This window comes from Mastomys coucha, unplaced genomic scaffold (genome assembly GCF_008632895.1).
Source record: "Mastomys coucha isolate ucsf_1 unplaced genomic scaffold, UCSF_Mcou_1 pScaffold17, whole genome shotgun sequence".
NCBI lineage: Eukaryota > Metazoa > Chordata > Mammalia > Rodentia > Muridae > Mastomys > Mastomys coucha.
The window spans coordinates 27,193,975-27,215,368 of NW_022196899.1; the positions used below are offsets into that span (position 1 = coordinate 27,193,975).

Consider the following 21,394-nt stretch of genomic DNA (forward strand, 5'->3'; position numbering starts at 1 on the left):
TGGTGTTAGATGTTCTTAGTGTCTCTGACTAGAGCTTGTCCTGTCCCTGCTGCTCTGCAAGTCCCCTGTGACTAGTGGGGCCAGTGCCTCCCAGCTGGCTGCTCCAGTCTTAGAAACTCAAGGGAGGGAAAATGGTGGCTCTCACCCGAGTCTCTGGGTTAAGGCGCTCCCTGGAGGTAGGCCCTCCACTTCCAGGGAAGGGACAGAGAAGGACGCTGATCCACCTCTGTCACTTGGAAGCTGAGAGGATCCTGTCCCTGCCGCTCTGCAACTCCCCTGGGACTCGTGGGGCCATGCCTCCCGGCTGGCTGCTCTGGTCTTAGAAACTCATTGGACCTCAGAAATCTTTTATGTGACTCCTTCATTTTACCACCACCAGAAATATGCCAGTTCAGTGTTTTTAGCATAATTGATCTTTAAACATCCCAATTCTGGATATTTCAGAAGTTACACATATTTACTGGAATGTTAATACAAAGTTAATTCTAATTCACCCCATTTCTCTCGGGGAGCAGCTTGTGTTCTTAACCACTGTGCCATCTCTCTAGCCCTGGGTTTTATTTTTTCTGCAACCACCTGTTCTGAGGAATCTGACACCATCTTCTGGCTTCCTCAGCCACCTACATATGTGCACATACACTCAAACAGAAACTCATAAATAAAATAAATGTAGAAAAAAGTGTCCAGAACCTACATTGTCATTTACTGGCAAAACTTGGGCACAAAACAGTGGTGAATGGAAATTGCCTTCCTCCTCCTGGCTCGCAAAAGCTTCTCTGCCCACTCAAGACCAGTGTGTGAGGCAGCTTTTTCTGCCTCTTCATTGACTGCAACACAGCTTCGAGGTTGCACAGCATCTGCTCAGCGAGACTAATAAAAGGAAAACATCCTTGTCGTAGCTGAGCGTCATCTCTTCCATCTCCTCCTCCATTTCCTTCTCCACCTTGGTAAAAATGTAGAGAAACAGTGAGGTAGAATCAATGGGATTCCAACTAGAGTGACTTGAAGAATCCAGTCTCTTTGTAACAGCTAAGAACTTTCAAATATAAATTTCCTAGAGTGCACTGAAAGTGGTTCACAGTTTCTCCCCAGATGTATTTGCACACAACTTTTTTACCTCATTTAACATCCAAGGAAAATTCTCTTCTCCCCTATCTCTGCCACACCTTTACTATCTCTTCTTTACAAAAAAAATCCTTACAGATTTTTTTCTAGTTAGTTATAGAGCCCTTTGAGAGCAGAAATACACAGGCTACTACAATATATTCTTGAAATCAATATGAATGCATGTGAATATTTAATTTGGACACTGTGGTAAGATATCAGTTTTCAACTAGCTGTCCTCTGTGGTGCTAATTTCCTCCTGAACTCCTACATTTTAGTCTGACAGATTGTGAATGTAAGAGGGTTACAAGAGGTTGAAAGGAACTTAGCCTCTAGAAAACATTAAAGCAAAAACTTCCATAAATCCAAGTATGTATGTACTTGTCTTATATGGACCAATTGCTATGCCTCATGGTTTTGAAATTAAATTTTCTACTGAGGAACATGATTTGGGAATTGGTGCATCAATCCCATAGCTAAATCGTGTGAAAAATAAGTCCTGAGACCTCTCATCTCTGATCCCATTATATCAGTTCAAGCTCAAACCTGTCACTCACAAATCTAGAATATGACATGTACTTAAGTCCTCTTAGCTGTTTTCAATGACTTTGTCTTTTATCAAAGAGGGACTTTTATCTACATTGTTAGACTTAATCAAACTTTTAACCTTTCAATGAAAGTTCTCAAACACGTATTTGTTGTTGAAGGCAAAGCTGACTCTTCTCTGTCTATCAGGACTGAACCTGTGTTCTATTATTCCTTGACCAAAGCATTATCTCTGTAAGGTAGTGGACCAGAGTCATGAGTATTGTATACATAGGAGCTATAATGTACTGTTAATAGTAAATAGTCAATTTGTTTTGATGGATGAGTAAAAGAATCATGTAAATAATAGAAGAAATTTATGAATACTTGGTTCAATAACAATCATGTTTTAATCAGTGTTCTAATTTTGTTTTTATGGGAAAGGTTTCAACATAGAAAATGACAATATTTCAATTCATATAGCAAATTTTAACTGAACCCCACTAATCTATATTTTTAATAAAGAATAAAAATATTTTTTACTATGACTTTGAATAATGGTGTCATTTTACTGTAAAATTCAAATGGTTAGTGTATAAATATAAAGGACCTCCCTAGGAGGGGGAAATAGATTTTATTGGTGGACTGGTTGTATGTGGTGAGGCAGGAATGAGAGCATCACGTGGTGGGGTTGAAGGAAAGAATGCACAAAAAGACAGCTAGAATTGAAGGGCATTTGCAATGTGTACTGAAACCTAATTCAGTAGAAACCTTCTAAATTAGAAAGATGATCCTAATGGAGTCTCCAAATAATGGGAAAGATGGAGTCCCAACTGGCCATCTCTTGACACCAAAGCATCCAGTAATGAGACTGGGTTACATCCAATTGAGTTGTTGGCCAAAGGGACCCCATGGAAATCACCAAACAAACCAGGCTGTTATCACGACAGTGAGTTGTTCCTCACAAACTGACAGCAAATCCTCATTGCTGAAGATAATACGCATATAACTCACTGAACAGCTAGTGCCATCACTCTAACATTTTAGTGTCCTAGGAATGGGAGGATCTCTCAGGCTACCAAAGGAAAAATGTAAACACAAACTCAGCCACAGCACTTTCACCTATAATGATACCCTTCCTGAAAAATATGCTAGGGCAATGGTGGCATGATGCTTGTGGGAGTAACCAACCAACATATATGATTGGACTTAAGGCCCACTCTAAGAGATGGAACCCATACTTGACACTGCAAGAACTAGAGACTAGAAAGCCAGAGAACTAAGGTAAAACCAAATACTACTGTGTGTGTCATATGTACATATATATACATATATATATATTATATGTGTATACATACTATATATACATAAATGACATTCTTCTATATTCATAGATCAGTACCTTATTTAGCCATCATCAGATATGCTTCTTCCTGGAGCACATGGGAACAAATATAGAGATTAATAGCCAGATGATACCTAGAAATGAAAAAGAAGACCTTGTAACACATAGCTCTAAAATGAGATGTCTCCATCAAATCCCTCCTCTAAAACCCAAAAAACTTCACAGAACAAGAGGCAGAAAGAGTGTAAAAGCCATGGGGGAATGAAGCATACCAAGAGAGCAAACACCTCTGTCTTAGGGTTTTACTGCTGTGAACAAATACCATAACCAAGGCAACTTTTATAAGGACAACATTTAATTGGGGCTGGCTTACAGGTTCAGAGGTTCAGTCCATTATCATTAATGTGGGAACATAGCAGCATCCAGGTAGGCATGGTACAGGAGGAGCTGAGAGTTCTACACCTTCATCTGAAGGCTGCTAGTAGAATACTAACTTCCAGGCAGCTAGGATGAGGGTATTAAAGCCCATGGCCACAGTGACACACCTACTCCAACAAGGCTACCCTTCCTAATATTGCCATTCCCTGGGCCAAGCATATGCAAGTCACCACACCCCCAGCATCAGCATGAGTGAGGCTTCTATAAACTCACACAGACACTGACATAGCACACACATGGGTCTGGACTTGGTCCTCTGAATATATATTATAGCTTTCAGTTTAGTGTTTTTATAGGAATTCTGCACGTGGCAAGAAATGGATCACTGATTCTTGCTTCTTCTCTTAGGTTCTGTTCTTTTTGTTGGTTAGCCTCAAACAACTTTGATGTGATGGTTTGTGGTTTATATTTTATTTTGTTATTATCTCTTAGAAGCCTGTTCATTTCTAACAAGACACAGAAAGGGAATGAATCTGGATGGTAGTTGTGGAGGAACTAGGAATAGTAGAGGGAGGGAAAATTGTAATCAGGATATATTGGATGAGAAAATCTATCTCTAATAAAAGATGGAAAAATAAAGTGTTGCTTAACCCTGACCCAAAACAAAACAAAACAAAAACCAAAAAAAGCAAACTATTGTCTTATTGAAAGATGTACAATTAATGCCACATGCTAAAGACATACAAGATAAAAAAAAATATTTTGAGTGATTGCTTCTATAGAAATGGTTTCAGTAGATGCCATAAATAGAAAATATTCAGGATCAAAGCTAATAAAACAGAAAATGTAAAATTTCTATTTCTTCAATTACACAGATTATTATAGCAAAAGACAGCATTTTTCATCTACCGAGGGCACACTAGGTAATCCCTGATAAAAGGAAAACAGAATCCATGCTTCTAGCTTCCAGCTCTGTGGGAGGAAGTGAAAATGCCAGACTTAGAAGCTTTCAGTAACTATGTATGATCCGGAAGAATGATGTGTCCCTTGTTTTGAATAAACAGTTACCAGCAGTCCATTGTATAATTCTAACTCAACTTTCATTTCTTAAAAAACAAACAAATAAACAAAAAGTACAAATAAACAAAACTCCCCAGAAATGTGGAAGTTAAACTATTATAAGCTAACAATGGGGGTTGCCTAAGCCAACGCCTATAGTTGACTCCATGTTATAAAACAGGAATAGGCTATCATGGACAGTGTTACAGAGTCTATCAAGGAGACATGTATATGTTCGCTTCATCTATTCTTCGGCCTTGTATATATTGGTAAGCAGCAATAAAATGACTCCAGAAGTTAGCTCTTCCCCATGCCTTTATGTTGTTGTACTAAGATTAAAATGGAAATGAGTTGTGATTCAAAAGAAGAAAATAGACACTAGACATGGTGGTGCACATCTTTAATCCCTGCACTTAGGAGGCAGTGGTAAAAGAGCCAGAGGCTGGCAGGTCTCTATGTGTTCAAAGCAGCCTGATCTACATAGCAAGTTCCAGGCCAGCCAAGGCTACAAAGTGGAGACCCTATTCCCAAACCATAAACAACAAAAACAAACAAACAAACACCCCGTGGAAAATCGAACAGGAAGAGGACTCTTTCTGCTTAATTTCTCTCGAGCTCTTGTGCAGCTTTGTCTAGTGTCAGGCACAATCTCAAACAGAGCAAACACTTGCTCTTTCTTTGTTCATTAATTTAGTAATGTATACTAAGCATGGCTATGAGCTGTACATTGTCTTGGGGTTGTAAAGTTAAAGATGTTGATCACAAAAACTATAAAAAATAAAGGAAAAAATTATGTTTTTTTAATAAAAAAAGAAAACTGTAATTCTGGCAACTGCCATGTATCACTAGTCTAACATACACATATATACCTATATGCATATGTATACATACACATAAACATACAAGGACACACACAACACCTATATATATGCACACACACACACACACATATATACACCTATTTATATTTAATGTAGATGACAATTACTATACTTTATTGCTTTATGAGATCTGCCAACGAGATTCTTAAGTGTAAAATGCCAATAGATAATTTTTTTTAAGGATTAAGACTAATAGGATGGAAGATACATTTAACAAAGAGAGCAAAGTCATGTACCATACAAGGAAAAGGCAAAAAGAAGATCTTAGGTACTTAGGAATATGCAAAATTAGAATTCCAATGAAGATAGAAAGAACTAGAAAAGAGGAGAAACTTCCCTGAATCAGGGAGTTATTCAAGCTAACAGACGTGGAATGACAGACTTCATGAAAACAAGTCTTTCCTCGCCAGAAAGACCTGACCTTAGATAGTCCTTAAAGTCTTCCTGGACTCAAATTACCCTGGAGGTCACTTACCCAAAGGGCAGACAACTCATTCATTTGAACTTCATCTCCTTGTGGATACCATGCATCATTTCAAAATAGTGCAACAAACTTAGAATTCTAACCTAATAAAAGACAACTTGGAAATGTCTTTAGCTAAAAAGTGCTCTCACACATGTGAAACACTTCAGCTGGAGTCTATTTTTATCTTTTCCTATTTTATAGCTGCATTGGAGAAATGGTCTGGAGACAGCCCTGGGGCCAATGTGTACCCTCCTCACCCGCTGCCCTGTGCCAGCCAGATGACTCTGACCTCTGTGTCCCTTGCCCATCCTGCACAGCACTGAGAAGAAAGCTATGCCTTGCCCAGACTTTCCTCAAGCAAATGTAATGCCTCAACATCAAGCACACGCCTTGTTTAGGCCAATGGAAGAGAATGTTGTGTGCAATATATTTCTGTTACCCATTTGGCTCCTCAACTAGATTTAGAAGGCAGAATGAAATTCCTAATTCTTTATACTGTTTAAATGTTGAAAATGAAAGAGTAGGAATGGTAGAAGAAAAATACAAAGATTTTCAAGGTAAATTGGGGAAGAAACTTAGAGTAAAAATTAAGGAGCATAAAAATCCACCAAGAACTAGGTAGCATTAAATACATAAGTAGTACATTTGTGGGATGAAAATATTACAATTGGTTGAAGAGGGAAAGAAGAAGAAAAAAGCCAAGTAATAGTTACAAATCTAAAAGCCAAAAAAGGACTAATGTATAAAGAGCTCCTAAGAATCATTGTTTTAGGACAGATTAGTTTAAAAGTGGGCAAAGAATGAGGGCATGAGAATCACGAATCATTAAGAAGAGGCACATTTTGTCACATAATCTCATTAAAACAAAAGCATATATGTCCTATAATAACTATTTAACTCTTGGTAACTTTCTCTATGTAAATATAACCAGTAGTTTGCCTAACAAGAAGCTAGGATGTGGACCAGTATAAGAACAAAAAGATGGAGACAACATGGGTACTTAAGAGGGAATAGCTGAACAAATGCCACTGGACATTATGGTATTCAGTGAGGTGAGAGAGAAACACCACACATTCTCTCTCATATGAATATTCTAGCTTTGAAACTTTATGTATGTGTACTTAGGTGGGACTGAGTATGTTTGGGGGTCAGGAAATGAAAAAGGGGCCTATGGAAAGGAAAAGTTGACTTTAAGAGAGAAGGCTCCTGAGGTTGTAGGACTGTTGAAATGAAAGTGAAAGGGGTGGGGTGGGGCATACTGACAGGGGAAGAGTTTAAGTGAATATAGGGGATGGGAGAGTGGAGGGATTAGGGGAACATCAACTAAACTGAAATGTGTATAAAAACGCCATAAGGAAATCTGCGAGTCTGTGAGCTAAATATAGCTCTTTTCTAAGAGGGCACTACATCATGCTATGACATTTTACATAGTTCTTTTAAAAAGCAATCTAATTAGATCCTTCATTGTTGATCATAAGAATGCTCACAATGTATTATTTGGTGAAAAATGTCAAATCTGAAGTTTGTATGATGTGGTCTGTTACCACCAAACAAGGCTGTGTGAGTCTGACAGGAGAGAAGCAAGAGAAGCATGTGCCAGACTGTGAATGTCAGCTGCCAAACAGGAAAATAGAGGGTGGTGATGTTTCTATAGCTAATTCAGCTATGCCCACTCTAGAAAACCTTCCCCACCCTGACCCCATCCACCTGCCTGTCTCACAGTCCCTCCCCAGCCTTGCTGAGGGAATCCTCCTAGATAGCATCACTGGTCCTAGGAAGCTGCCAATCAACTGTCACTTTTGGTAGTGGTTCCACATTTAGTCTTAATGACTTAGTTTTAAACTCTGTAGAGTACTACTATTACATCTTCCCAAATGAAGAAATGGAAGTATGGTCGAGAACCTCACTAACATCAAAAAACTGATCTGATCTGTATCCAGGCGTTAATCAGGGCTTGTGACTCTTAAGCTTAAGCTAAATGTATCTCCTAGATTTGATTTGGATTACTATTAATGAACATAGTAAATCTAGAATAACAACTGGTATTAGTAGATGGATGATATCTCCTGTTAAGGATGGTTTAAAGATGGATCCTTCTAAAGGCTCCTGAAATTATGGAAAGTGAAATATAAAGTTCAGGAGAGAAAATAAAATGGGGATGTTATATTTAGGCAAATGTGTGGGGTGCAAGGAGACTAACACATGTTGAGGTACTATTGAGAGGAGAAACAATGAAAGAAAGAACTCATTCTTTAAGGAAACAGGGCATAGTTGCAAACATGTCCAGGGCTGGAGAATTCTAATGAAGGAGAGCATCGCTGACAATGGTCATTGTTACAGGGAAAGAAAGCAGAGTGACTCATTGGATCCAGTTATTAGAATGCAAGACTTTGTTTTTATCAAAGTAATTTCAGCAGACTGATGAAATATGGGCCTAGTTTCAATAAGAAAGGAGAGATTACCATGGATTTAGAGGACTTTTCAGCAGTATGGAGATTGTGAAGGCAGAGAGCTGGCTTACAGAAAACTACAGTGGAGGTGTATGTGCTGCTGTGGTTGCGATCAGGAAGTGAAAGCTCATTCGCAAACAAAAGATGGTGAGTGAGCACCAGCACAGAGCTGATGGGTGGTGCTTTATAGTCCTAAAGCAGATAGGTAGGGAAGAGGGGAGGTAGGTGAAAGGAAGGACAGGTTTGTCCTTAATTGTTTTACTAAGAGATTGCCTTCTGGCTAGTAACGCTATCAACAATGCCTAAAAGTTTCTCTAATATGATTAGTTTTTTCTAAGGCAGCATATTTTGCTTTTTAAATTAAATATATTGTCAGCAAATTAGAATGAGAGAAGCATTTAGTATCAAAAAATGGAAACTAGAAGTAGCTCAACAAGAATTTAAGGAAAAATACAGGAGGAAATTCTGTGGATGAGAGCCAAGAACTTGCAAACACAAAGCTAACAATTATGTTGGCATGTATTATGATTTTTGGCCCAATTCTTAATTTTTCCACTCCTTAGAGTTTACAGCCTAATTGTTAGCTTTCCCAACTGTAAAACTGTGAGCACGTCAGGCACTGTGCTGCTAACAGAACAGTGGTGAGGTGTTTGCTTAACTGTCTCCAGAGTAGGATGCAAGAATTAATTGCTCAGTGTGTGAGCATGTAGAGATGGATCCAGAAGGCGTGGAGGAGATACACAGAAAAGTGCCTGATGTCAGATGTCCCAGTGGCTTCAGATAAGTATTTTTTTTCCTTTCAGATGAATCCATTTACTCCTTTGTACTTCGCTACTTTACTGCAAGTACTTTTAACCATTTGATTCTGCCTCTTTACAAAGATAGGAGATGGCCTTGTCAAAATTCTCTCAGTAACTTAATTTTCCAAGTTCAGTGCAGTTTGCAGTGTACCACAAAGAGGTGATTAGAGACTCAGAAATTCAGTCTTAATGACAAAAAGCAATGTTTCTTTTAATGCAAGCCATTAACAAATAGTAACCTATTACTTTCCACAGGGTAGCAGAAATGCAAAGGAGAATTGCAGATCAATGAAGAGCCATATTTTCAGAATATATCCCAAACTGTTACAAGGGCAAAAATAACTATTTAAATTAAAATTCTTTGGAGAATTCAACTTAGGAGAAAGCTAGAAACAGAAAGTGTCATTTGACTTATGTTTGTCTGAGTTGTGACAAGTCCTCACTTGTACTGAGACTTGTGTTGACCTCCTCAGACCCTTTGTATTGCATTTGTATTGTGTTTAGAAAATGTACAAAGGCAAACTCTAACAGATATAAAATGCTTCTTCAGGACTTTCAGAGAGAAACAATGATTTGTAGCAATGATGCTAAACCTAGTTTTCAACGTTCAGCTGAAAATATTGTGGGACAGCCGGCAAGGTGTTAAACCAATGCATCCTGTGGCAGAAGCAATGACTGACTTTCCTCCAAAAAATTTTTTAATCATAAAAAGAAAACAAGGATTAAGAAATAGGTCATAACATTGTCATTTTGAAGAAAAAAATATGCATATTCTCTCTCTTAAAGTATGGAGATCCAATGTAGAACCATGAAGGAGCAGTGAAGATTATGGCAGCCATGGAAAGTAGGTGGTAGCAGCATCTGTAGACAATGCCATAGTGCTTTAAGTGTTCAAAGTGTCACTAATATTGGGAGAGATGGTGACTCTGAGACCTGGATAACAACCAGAGCCAGTCCCTGTCCAACACCGAGGGGTCGTAAGTATTGCCAGATACTGCACTGGAAATTACCTGAGTCTTCTAAATACTTTGTGAAGCTGTTTAATCTCAGACTTTAGAAGAAAACAAAAAAAGAAAAAAAATGAAACTGAAAAAAATTAAGTGTGGTAGTCTGACTATGATTATGAATTCAAAATATCCATTTGTTGGTGTGGAGTGTACATCAGAGTTATCCAGTTCTTCGCCCTCTTCCCTTGACTTCTTTCTGGGCACTACTCTTTCCCCAAGTTATGGCTGTGGTCAGTTCCCTGAGCAAGCTCCTGTCCTGGTCCTGCAGTGACACTCTTTTTTTTGCTTTTAATTCCTTATTTAAAATTCAAAGACTGTCATTCAGCAAGCTCTGAACAACTGGGCTGTGCTAGGTACTATGATGTCTTCTGAAACATGCTGGATTATGGCTTCCTGAGCTATGCAACTATTCATGCTAGACTCAGCAATTCTTTCTGTGTGGACATTGAAATAAAGGTAGGACAAATATATATATATATATATATATATATATATATATATATATATATATATATATATAAAAGAATGGGAGATATCATTAATTTTGTTCTTGTTCCTCTTATTATTAATCTTGTCTATCTGAGCTCCATCTGGTACCCATGCTTGAACCCACTCCCTCTTATTCTTCTTTCTTCTCCCCTTTCACTCTGTCCCTGAACTCCTAATTTTCACACCAACCCACAAGACAGAATCCTTTCAGCCCTTCAACCTTCCTCAGGGCAGATCAGAGCCTTGGGACTACAGCCAAACCAAGTGTCACTCAAGGAGACAATGTTGTTCTTTCCCAACTGTTAGAGCCTCACAGCTTTTTGACACCAGCATAAGACATTCTACCTTACAATAGCAATCAAACTTCCACCTTAAAACTAAAAACTTTTATAATGTCCTGGAGCCCACCACATTAAATTGAAAAACAAGAAGAGCCAAGGATGATAAAGTCGGCAATTTTCACAGATAAAATGGATTGCTATGAAGCTGTGCCAAATGTCTATTCAATGTGTGCTACAAATTAGAAAGGAGCCTATTGCCATAAACTCACACTGAGTAGGTTGGAATAATGAAGGAAAATAAGGAAAGGAACATTTGACTAGAAATAAATGTTCAATCTGGAGTGTCTTGCTTGTGATTTATTTATTTATTATTTTTGTCTTTTGAAAAACAATGACAACAAAGGCAATGCATTTGAAAGAGAGGAAGGAGAGGTATCTGGGGAGAAAGGAGAAGGGGGAATGTTGTAGTCTCATCATTGACTGCAATCTCAAAAATAAAGGAAATTTGTTTAGAGTAGATCAGAAAGCCTTGATATCTTGACATGCACTCATCACTGCCTCCCACGATGCTATGCGGTCCCATCAAAACCTTGTTTATTTCTTTGTTTGGAGGACATTCATTGAGCATGTTATGATAAACACATAGGGCTCTGCTTCTGGCTGTGTTTCTCTTTTAGACTTTATACACAGGAAAGCATGGGATATTGGGAAAAATCACTGGCAGGGGCTCAACCCAGCCTTGAGACTCTACTTGGTATTTATTAATAGAAATAATATATGTTAAATCATGAAAGAGAAGAAAACATAAAGTCTGTTTTTCCACACTCTACTACCTTGTAGCTGATTCCCAGGTATTACATGATGATCGAAGAGGTAAATTATATAGTTGTCTCCCAACATTTTCTCCATGGTCAACCAACTTAGTCTCCACAAAAGTTAGAGACAAAGACAACATTTTGGTGCAAATTATACTTACTATTAGAGAAATTTCTTTCTTTTACACACATATATATGCAGGAACACATGTATGTACATAAACATTATTAGTAATCAAAGGCCCAGAAACTTATAAAACTAATTGAAAGAGGAAAGATTGGGCTTTGTGAAACAATTCTGTAAAATAGAAGTTTGATCTTACAAACACAGACTGTAATGGTTTAATTCTATGTGTCAACTTGACTTCATGCCCAAATATCTGGTTAAACATTATTCTGGGTGTGTTTGTGAGGGTGTTTTTGGATGACGTTAACATTTGAATTAGTAAGCTGAGAAAGCAGATTGTCCTCCTGGTGGCAATGGCTTTCACCCAATCTGTTCACAGACTAAGTGGAACAGGAGGCTCCAGAAGGGGAACTTTGACTCTGCCTCACTGGTTCTCCTGCCTTCAGGTGTGGACTTAAGACAATGACTTACTATAGTAATTCTCCTGGTTCAGGACTACAAATTTGCCCTGGGACCACCCATTGTTTGCCCTATGTCTCCATCTCACCAAGCTCATTTTCCAGCTTTCACAATCATAATTGTGAGTCCATTCCTTCAAGCCCCCATCTTCTTACTATTCTTTACCCCCAAATACATACTCACATGTAGTGTTCTGTTTCTCCAGAGAACCCAGAGTGAACCCAAAAGTATTCTAGAGTAGAATGTTAACATAGTTTGGGGACTTACTGGATTTGGCTCTCTCATATGAGTGAATTTAAAGTCATTAGTTGCTCTATTTCCATTAATAGAGTATTAATCATCTATGGTGTGATCCAGCAATGGAAATACAGTAATACCTTGACTATCTATTCCTAAACAAGAAGCAAGGTCAAATCTAGCTGTTTGAATACATTAAACCATGCTGAGAAAACTGGTAAAGTTATCACAATGAAGTGGGTCTCTTGATATCAGTGCAGATAATTTTTCTACCAAGAAAATTTTGGCCTGCCTCTTGGCCCAGTAAAGGTGAAGTTATCATGTGTTCATGTACTTTTCATTTACTGGCAGTGGGGACAGAATAGGCTCTGAAAGGGGACACCTAAGTTGTGTCCTCTATTCCTGTTACATTGTCTTCTCTCTATTAGCATCGATCTATGGTCTCATAAATGGTACCCTATAAGTAACATCAAGGCAATATGCAGGTACACAGGAAAGTGGACAGTTTCAGCTGTAGTCCCTTTCTGTGACATCCCAGGTAACAACTGAGAAGAGAAAGAGACCTTTGAGCAGTGCATGTGGTAGTTCATTTCATTTGTAGATAGAAATGTTATGAAATGAAGAGAAAGTATGAGATGCTGCCTCTCACAAACATGCTCTACACACAAACTAAAAGGAGTCGCTCCCTCTAACAAGTCTGTTGTTCCTGTTAAGTTCCCATCATTATATATCATTAATAGGTTACAATCAGGCATATTTGAAGTATGTCTACTTCAAATAGAGCAGGATATTATCATAAGCTAGCTGGTATAACAAAAATAAAGCATCCAGGGCTGGTGAGATGGCTCAGCAGGGAAGAGCATCGATTGCTCTTTGGAAGGTCATGAGTTCAAATCCCAGCAACCACATGGTGGCTCACAACCACCCGTAACGAGATCTGACACCCTCTTCTGGTGTGTCTGAAGACAGCTACAGTGTACTTACATATAAAAAATAAATAAATCTTTAAAAAAAAATAAAGCATCCAAGTTTCAATGACTTTTATCAATGAGTATTTCTTGCATCAAAACCCATCGAAGTTCACTATGGCAGGAGGGATTGTGGAAGGTCTTCATTTATCACTACCATTTAAAGACAAAAATCTCTTACCAAAGATGAAGGGACCAGAAAAGAAAAATAAAGGGAGTGGTAAATATATCTTTATACAATAGGCCCAGAGTATAATCACACTTATAGGCAATCTACTCACTTTTATCTATATTTCATGTCTGGAAATATGCTTTATACCTTCATACAACTGAAAGAAAGATAGAAATGTAGTTCTAAATAAAGGAAGAGGGGGAAAAGGTAGAGAAGTGGAAGAAAATAAACAAGAATGGGGGAAAGAAGGGAAGGGAGAAGAATCTATACAATACAACAAACCAAACTGATCTACTGCATATATACTCTAAATTCTACTGTAGAAAGAGAAGATAATAATAAAAGGATATAACATCATAGCAGCTGGTAATTAATGGTGCAGATATATGCTGGAGATAACCAGCATTAGAATGTTTTCATTCTAAGAATCACCACCTACATGCACACAAGCACACATACACATGCTAACACACACAGACACACATAGAGACATATACAGACACATACGTACACACACACACACACACACTGGCACCTCATTTTAACACCTCATGAAGTTCATTAAGATGTAGCACTCTTTTCTCTTAGTAGCACTGAAAACAATTACATGTTACTGATTTTCTTAGTGTACTCATGCTGTTGTAATAAAATATACACTTGATGACTTATAAAGAAATTTACTTTATTTTTCAAGAGTGTCAGAGGCTGGCACATCCAAGATCAAGACTCCAGGTAGCTCTAATGATGCTTCATTCCCTGGCTCACTATAAATCAGATGGTAGACATGTCTTTGCAAAGTATAAGAGCTCTGTTCCAACACATACATGGCAGACAACAGCTGACTATAATTTCATTTCCTAAAGATCAGATGTCCTTTCTGGCCCCTATAGGCAAATGACAAAAACACTTGTACACACAAAATAAGCCTAATTTTGAAAGTATGTTGTCTTAGTTAGGTTTTCTATTGCTGTGATAAAACACAAAGTCCTAAAACAGCTCAGAGAGGAAAGGATTTATTTTACCTTACTGTTGCATGTATCACAATGCATCACTGAAGGAAATGGGCAGGAACTCAAGGCAGGGGCGTAGAGGCAGGAACTGATACAGGATTTATAGAAGAATGCTGCTTACTGGCTGGCTTGCTCTTCATATATTGCTCCCCCTGACTTCTTATAGCACCCAGGACCACCAGCCCAGGGTAGCATTTCCCAGAGTGGGATGAGCACTCCCACATTAATCATCAATCAAGAAAATACCCACTTGAAAATACAAGAAAATAGCTTCCTCACAGGTCAGTCATACATAGGTATTTCTTAAGCTTGGATATCTTTCTCAAATAATTTTACATTTTGTCAAGTTGACAATTAAAACCTAGTATGTATGGAATAACCACAGAAAGTCTTTCTCCAATGATGTGATCAGATACTTGAATGGAGAGAGGAATGTAATGATATCAACAGGGAGGAACAGAGCAACCTAGGTAGACAAAAGAGAGCAAAATCCATGGAAGAAAAAAATAATTGCATACAAAAAGCCAGCAGAATGGAGGCTTGACTGAGCCTCCATTTTCTAAACTGTGAAATAAAGATAAATAAAGATAATAATTGTCTCCTATGTACAAAGCAGAAAAATGTGACAAAAGAACAAGTAGCAGACATGATATGCGTATCTTCCCCATCCTCAACATGGGCACTAGTCAGGAAACCTTTTAACAGAATAGTTACAATAATCTGTGTCTCTAAAATATAGTGTAGAACGTCAACTATAAGCTTTGAGTGTGCATGTTCATCTAGTTGAGCATGCCACTTCCTGTTAGCAACTAAAGCTGTACTAACAGCTGTCTGGATATCTTTCTTACAATAGATTGTCAAAAGAAGATGCTTTTTGCCTGACTGGGTATAGTCTAGCATACACAACAAAAAGAAACACTCATCCTGTGACGGTATGAATTTATAGCAAGTTAGAGTTCTGATGGCAGTTAATGGTGAGGAAGAGATTTTAGTTCTGTCCTGATGATTGAAAATGACTGCTTGTTACTCATTCACACGTGTTTTAGGTGGTGAATCTCCAGCATTCAGAGGTTCTGTTAGTGGTGCCATACTTGTTGGTTCAGAGATACAGTGTGTCTGGCTGAGAGCAAAGGAGCCATGCCAGGAAAGTTAAAAGCATATCTTCACTCAAGTCCAGGCTAAAATAAGGTCTGAGGAAAAGAGTGAGCTGCACGTAAAAAGAACTGAAATTATCAAGGATCTGATTGCCTAGGCCAGTGTCAGAGGCACAGCAAACTTTAGAACTCATGGAATACAGCCTGTTAGTTCACTCTTTGACGTGAACTAACACTTTAGTTCACTTAGCCCCTGAGTAGTATCATTGGCACTTAAAATGGCATGGTTAATCTTTTCCAAGCATTATTGCTGGACCAGATTAATATGATTTGTTTCACTATAAGAGACCACTTTAAAATAAATATGATGAAATAATTCTTTACAATTCCAAATTTACCTTCTTTGCTTACCACATTGTTAACTGATCTCTGGTCCTTCCACTGTTTTGTACAAATCAGCTACTGATTTGTAGCTGTGTGTCCTTTTTGATCCTAGCAATAAATGCTATTTATGCCAAAAACAAAAACAAAAAACCAATCATCCTGTATATCTCTTTGTATTATATATATATATATATATATATATATATATATATATATATATATATATATGTAGGTCGGTAGATAGATAGATAGATAGATAGATAGATAGATAGATAGATAGATAGATAGATAGCTGACAGATGAGAGAGAGAGGGAGAGGGAGATGGGAGATATATATGAATTTGATGGAAGATGTGTGAGAATGGAGACATGTCTAAATCTTGAAAAGCCTCTCCCATGTCTGATAAAGTCTGTTGACTTTCTGTGGAATTTCAGCTTAGTCTTACTTCTTCACTATTGACTTTAATCATGATCAAAAAAAAAAAAGTTAGTGTTAAAAATCTAATGTTTTAGCCAGCTACACTACTGATCCAGAGAGTCTAGAGTATGGGATTGGTGATTAGAATGTATAAAAGAGTCCACTTTGTTCTCTGTTCTCGGAGATAGTCAGGTATAATCAAGTACTATGCCCAATTCCATTCTTTTGTTTCACATGATTTGCTCTTTGGGTATTTCACACATGTATACTGATTACTCTCTCTACCCCCTCATCTTTTCTTATCAGTAAGTATTGAAAACAGCTCCTCCTCTCCCTGAATATACCAGCAGTGGATACACCAGCACTGAGAGGAAGGACCCCTCCATCCACATCCACGGATAGGCCTATTCTTCTGCAGAATTCGGTATAGGGATCTGCTGCTGCTCTGAGTTTGTGGTTGCAATGATCGTATTTTCTCTAGAAGGCACATCACTACCGTCTTTGTCTTCCCACACTTATATTCTTTCTGTTCTCTTTTCTGTGGTGTCTTAGAAGGAAACGTAGAGCCTTAGAAGAAACCGTATAAATGTCTTCTTTAGTGCTAAGCACTCACCTGTCACTTATTCTCAGCACCAAGTGTAGTCAAGTGTCTCTAATTCACCCCTGCTGAAGAAAAAGAAAGGGTTCTCTGATGAAGACTAAAAATATCATTTGTCTGTAGGTATAAACATAAATATTTAGAAGGCAGTTTGACACTATGTCATTTGAGGTAAATGACAATATTCAGAGTCACCTATAGGATCTATGTAGTGGCACATACTGGCAGGAAGACCACATTTTAGTCTTACTCTGCACATTTTCAGGGCCATGGTCTTTTTCATGGTTCCTCTGGTTTGGAGGAGGTCTCATGTCCCAAAGACTTCTTGTATTCAAGACTCAGCCTCTAGCTCATAAGGCAATTAAGAGATGACTAGATCAAAGTGATAAAAGGTATCAAGAATGGACCATTGAGTTAGTTAATAACTAAGCTTACTTTTAAGAGACCAGACTGATTCAGAAAATAGGCCTTGGGGGAATGCCTCTGAAGGGTACAACTTGTTTCCAGACCTTTCTGCTCTCTTTGATTCCTATACAGTATGAGATGAACCATTTTGCCTTGTCACAGGCTCCCCACTGACACTCTGCCTCTGTATTCAGGCCCAGCAGCAATATAACTAACTACTTTTGGTCTGAAGATTCTGAATCCATGAACTAAAATAAACGTTCACTCCTGTAAGCTATCCCAGGCATTGGGTCATAGCTATGAAAGGCCTGCACATACAAAGCTTTACACAAACAATATTTTCTCTGAACTGTACATCTTATTCTTTAAAAGTTAACCTTGCACTTAGGGAGGTCTACAGGGACCCTCTGAATATTAGTAATATCTACTGAAAACTTAAAGAGTACCTAGTATATACAAAGATCAAAAATGCAAAACAAGGCTATTACTTGACACCCATTCACCAAAGCTACATTGTACCATGAATTGTGCTGATGACTCAAGACTATAATTTCTTATAAAAATGACAAGTGATTTCACATAGCTTACTGATATAGGAAGAACACGAGAAGTAGAAATAATGCAATTTTACTTATGTAGAGTAAATGTGTAACAATGACTGTAGGAAAAAGACTGAGGTGCAATGAGCTTGTCTTTCCATCTATTATAAGAAGTGTATGGAGTAGAGAGGGATTTTTATAATCTTTACTGTAAGGAATACTTCAGCTGAATTACTATTCAGAGGGTGAATTTAGTTCATTGCCTTTCCTTCTTGTCCTTCAATGTAAAGGGTGATTATATGAACTATAGAAAGATCTGTCTTAGTTCCAGAGGAATTGGGAAAGAAAGGGTTCGTGTGTTGAAAGATAGGAGTCAAGGAGTGGGAACCAGTATATCCTGGCTCATTCTGGCAACTCCTGTAAGTAAGCCTTTTAACTCATGTGCCTAGAAATCAGGGAAGATATATTATATGACATCTAATGTTCTTTCCATGTCCAATGACTTCTGACAGGTCCCTGTGCTGAGCAGCTGATATCCACAGAATGGCACATACCTACCCTGTGTAGAAGATGTGAGTATGGCTGTTTCTATGTCTAGGAACCTGTTCTACAGCTTGGTCACCTGGCAAGAGTCTTTGCTTTCCAACCTGCTTTACCTATGTTCATTCTGAGAAGAGCAAGTGCTGTGGAAATACAGAGTCCCTGAATCATTAAGCCCTTGATATCAGTTACTTATGAGAAGAAGTTAGTGAGCATGGTAGAAAACCACAGGCCAAAGGCAAACGTCGAGTTCAACAGTATCACTGCCTTTGGGTGTAACTGACCACAAATTGTATGTTATTTTGGTGAAATCTATTCAGATAGCACGTTGAAAGAACTTCTGATGTTCTCTCTCCACAGATGACTATTTAAATTCCAAATTGCCATCATAGATTCCATTTTGGTTCTGATGAAGGTTTACATTAGATATTGGATTATGACACAGGACACCAATGATTATGATGGCTAACAAAAAGTCCAAAGCCTTAGTCTTCTTTCTTACAGTGTTTCTTATTTCCCACTTTAATCGAACCACATTTTAAAAATTATTACTAGTCTTACTAAACTTTTCCTAAGAAACTGAATACTATAACGTTTCTATGAGGTACAGGTGCAGAGATGCTTATATATAAAGTGAAAATAGTTGAATGAACTGAATTTCTAAAAAATTTTAAGAATAAAAAGATTGTGTGTATGTGTGCAAGCCTGTGTGGTCATGTTCACCAGGTTCACATGGGAGTCCATAGCAGCCAGAAGAGGAATGGGGTCCCCTGGTCCCCTGGAATAAGAGATGCAGGTGGTTGTGAACTGCGACATGGATGCTGGAAACCAAATATGGTCCTCGTCAAGAGCAGTAAGTACTTGTAACTTCTGACCTCTCTGGCCCTCACAATAGATGATCAATTTTACATTTTCAAGTCAGAACAAAAACATTAAGACCCATATAAATAGAGAATGGAAAGTCTGGATATTTGTCTAGCTGTCTTAATTTAATTTATTAAATATATAAAAATGAAATATTGCAATTTTGCAGTTGGGTGAAAGAAGCCATCTAAGTTCATGACCCAGCAATACCCTGATCTTATGATTGCATAGTGAGTTTTGTTATGCCTTTTAATGGCCTTTTAAAACATAGCCCATAATGGAATGTTTTTGCATGTTAATTTTAAATGACTGATCAATTTACTCCAGAACATTTTTATGATATGCTGCACAGCCCAGTAGATTAAATTCCTCATTCACACTTTAACATGGCCAGCTGCCAAAGATTGTACTTGGCGATGGAAGGAAAATTGTTTTAGATAATGTATAATATTAAAGAGGAATGGGTGAAATATAGGAAAATGAAATAGAATAGTTTACCTAGTAAAACAAAAATGGCTAAGACTAAATTATTGCCCCTGGCATATATTTATGTATCTTAACATTTGCTCCTACCACCAGTTTAGTGACAAAGCATTCTATACCTTAAGAAGGAAAAGGAAGGAGGAATAGGAGAAACAGGAAGGAGGAGGGATTTGAAGCCAAGAGAAGGGGAGGAGAAGGACAGAGAGGAAGAGAGGAATAGATGAATGAGGATCAGGGGTGGAAGAAGGAGAGAAAGGGAGAAGATTAGGGGTTTATTATTATTATTATTATTATTATTATTATTATTACTATTACTAGGGCTTTTAGATTTTTTAACTCTTTATTCTGGTTTGGCTCTGTTGTTGCTGTAGCTGTTGTGATAAAATACTAATGAAAGTAACTTGGGGAGGAAAGGGGTTATTTCACCTTATAGGTTAGAGTCTAATATCCAGAGCAGCCAATGTTAGAACTAAAGGTAGGAAGTGAAGCAGAAACCATGAAAGAATGCTGTTTCCTGCCTTGCTGTCTCTGGTTTGCACAGCTTCTTTTCTATTTTTTTTTCTTTTCTTCTTTTTTTATTAGGTATTTTCTTTATTTACATGTCATATAATATCTCCTTTCCCAGTTTCCCCTTTAAAAAAACCCAAAAAACAAAAAACAAACAAAAAACAAACAACAAGAACAAGAACAAACCCCTGTTCCCTCCCTCCTCCCCCCTCCCCCTGCTCACCACTCCACCCCCTCCTGCTTCCTGGCCCTGGCATTCCCCTACACTGGGGCATAGAACCTTCACAGGACCAAGGTCCTCTTCTTCCATTGATGACCAACTTGGCCATCCTCTACTATACATATGCTGCTGGAGCCATTGGTCCCACCATGTGTACTCTTTGGTTGGTGGTTTATAGAGCCCAGGACCACCTGTGTAGGAGTGGTACCATCTACAATAGGGTGTCCCATCCTACATCAATCACTAATCAAAAAATGTTCCCACAGACTTGCCTAGAAGCCACTCTGATAAAGCAATTCTTCAAAGGTTATCATTTCCCAAGTGACTTTGGTTTATGTCAAGTTGATAGAATTGAACCAGCATACCTTGGACTCAGACAATGAAAAGAAAGGATTGCTATGAAAAGGATAGCCCATAAAAATCCCAGTTCAACAATTCAAGTGAAAACAAGTTTGGAGACTATCCCTGGTTATAGGGAACTCTGAAGGAAACAGAAAGACTTCATGATTCCTTGGATGTTCCCTGATACACAAGCAGAAAACCAGATGCAGTGAGGTGTCATGAGGACACTGTTGGCACTCCTGGAATAGCTAAAGCCATCAATTCTCCAGTGCATGTTTTGCTGTTCAGAGACTCCTTCACCAATTCATTGCATTATAATGAGAATAACAGTGCAGATTGGAAATGAGGCTATACATGATCTAGTTACATTTATCTTTGGGTAGAAGTTGAAGCAGGTATTTAAATATATTTGTGAATGGAACAAGAA

General features: G+C 38.0%; 1 pseudogene; it reads left to right on the forward strand.

The window, feature by feature from the left end:
• The window catches only part of LOC116094896, a 154,505-nt pseudogene that overhangs the window by 124,336 nt on the left and 8,775 nt on the right, over positions 1-21,394 (forward strand).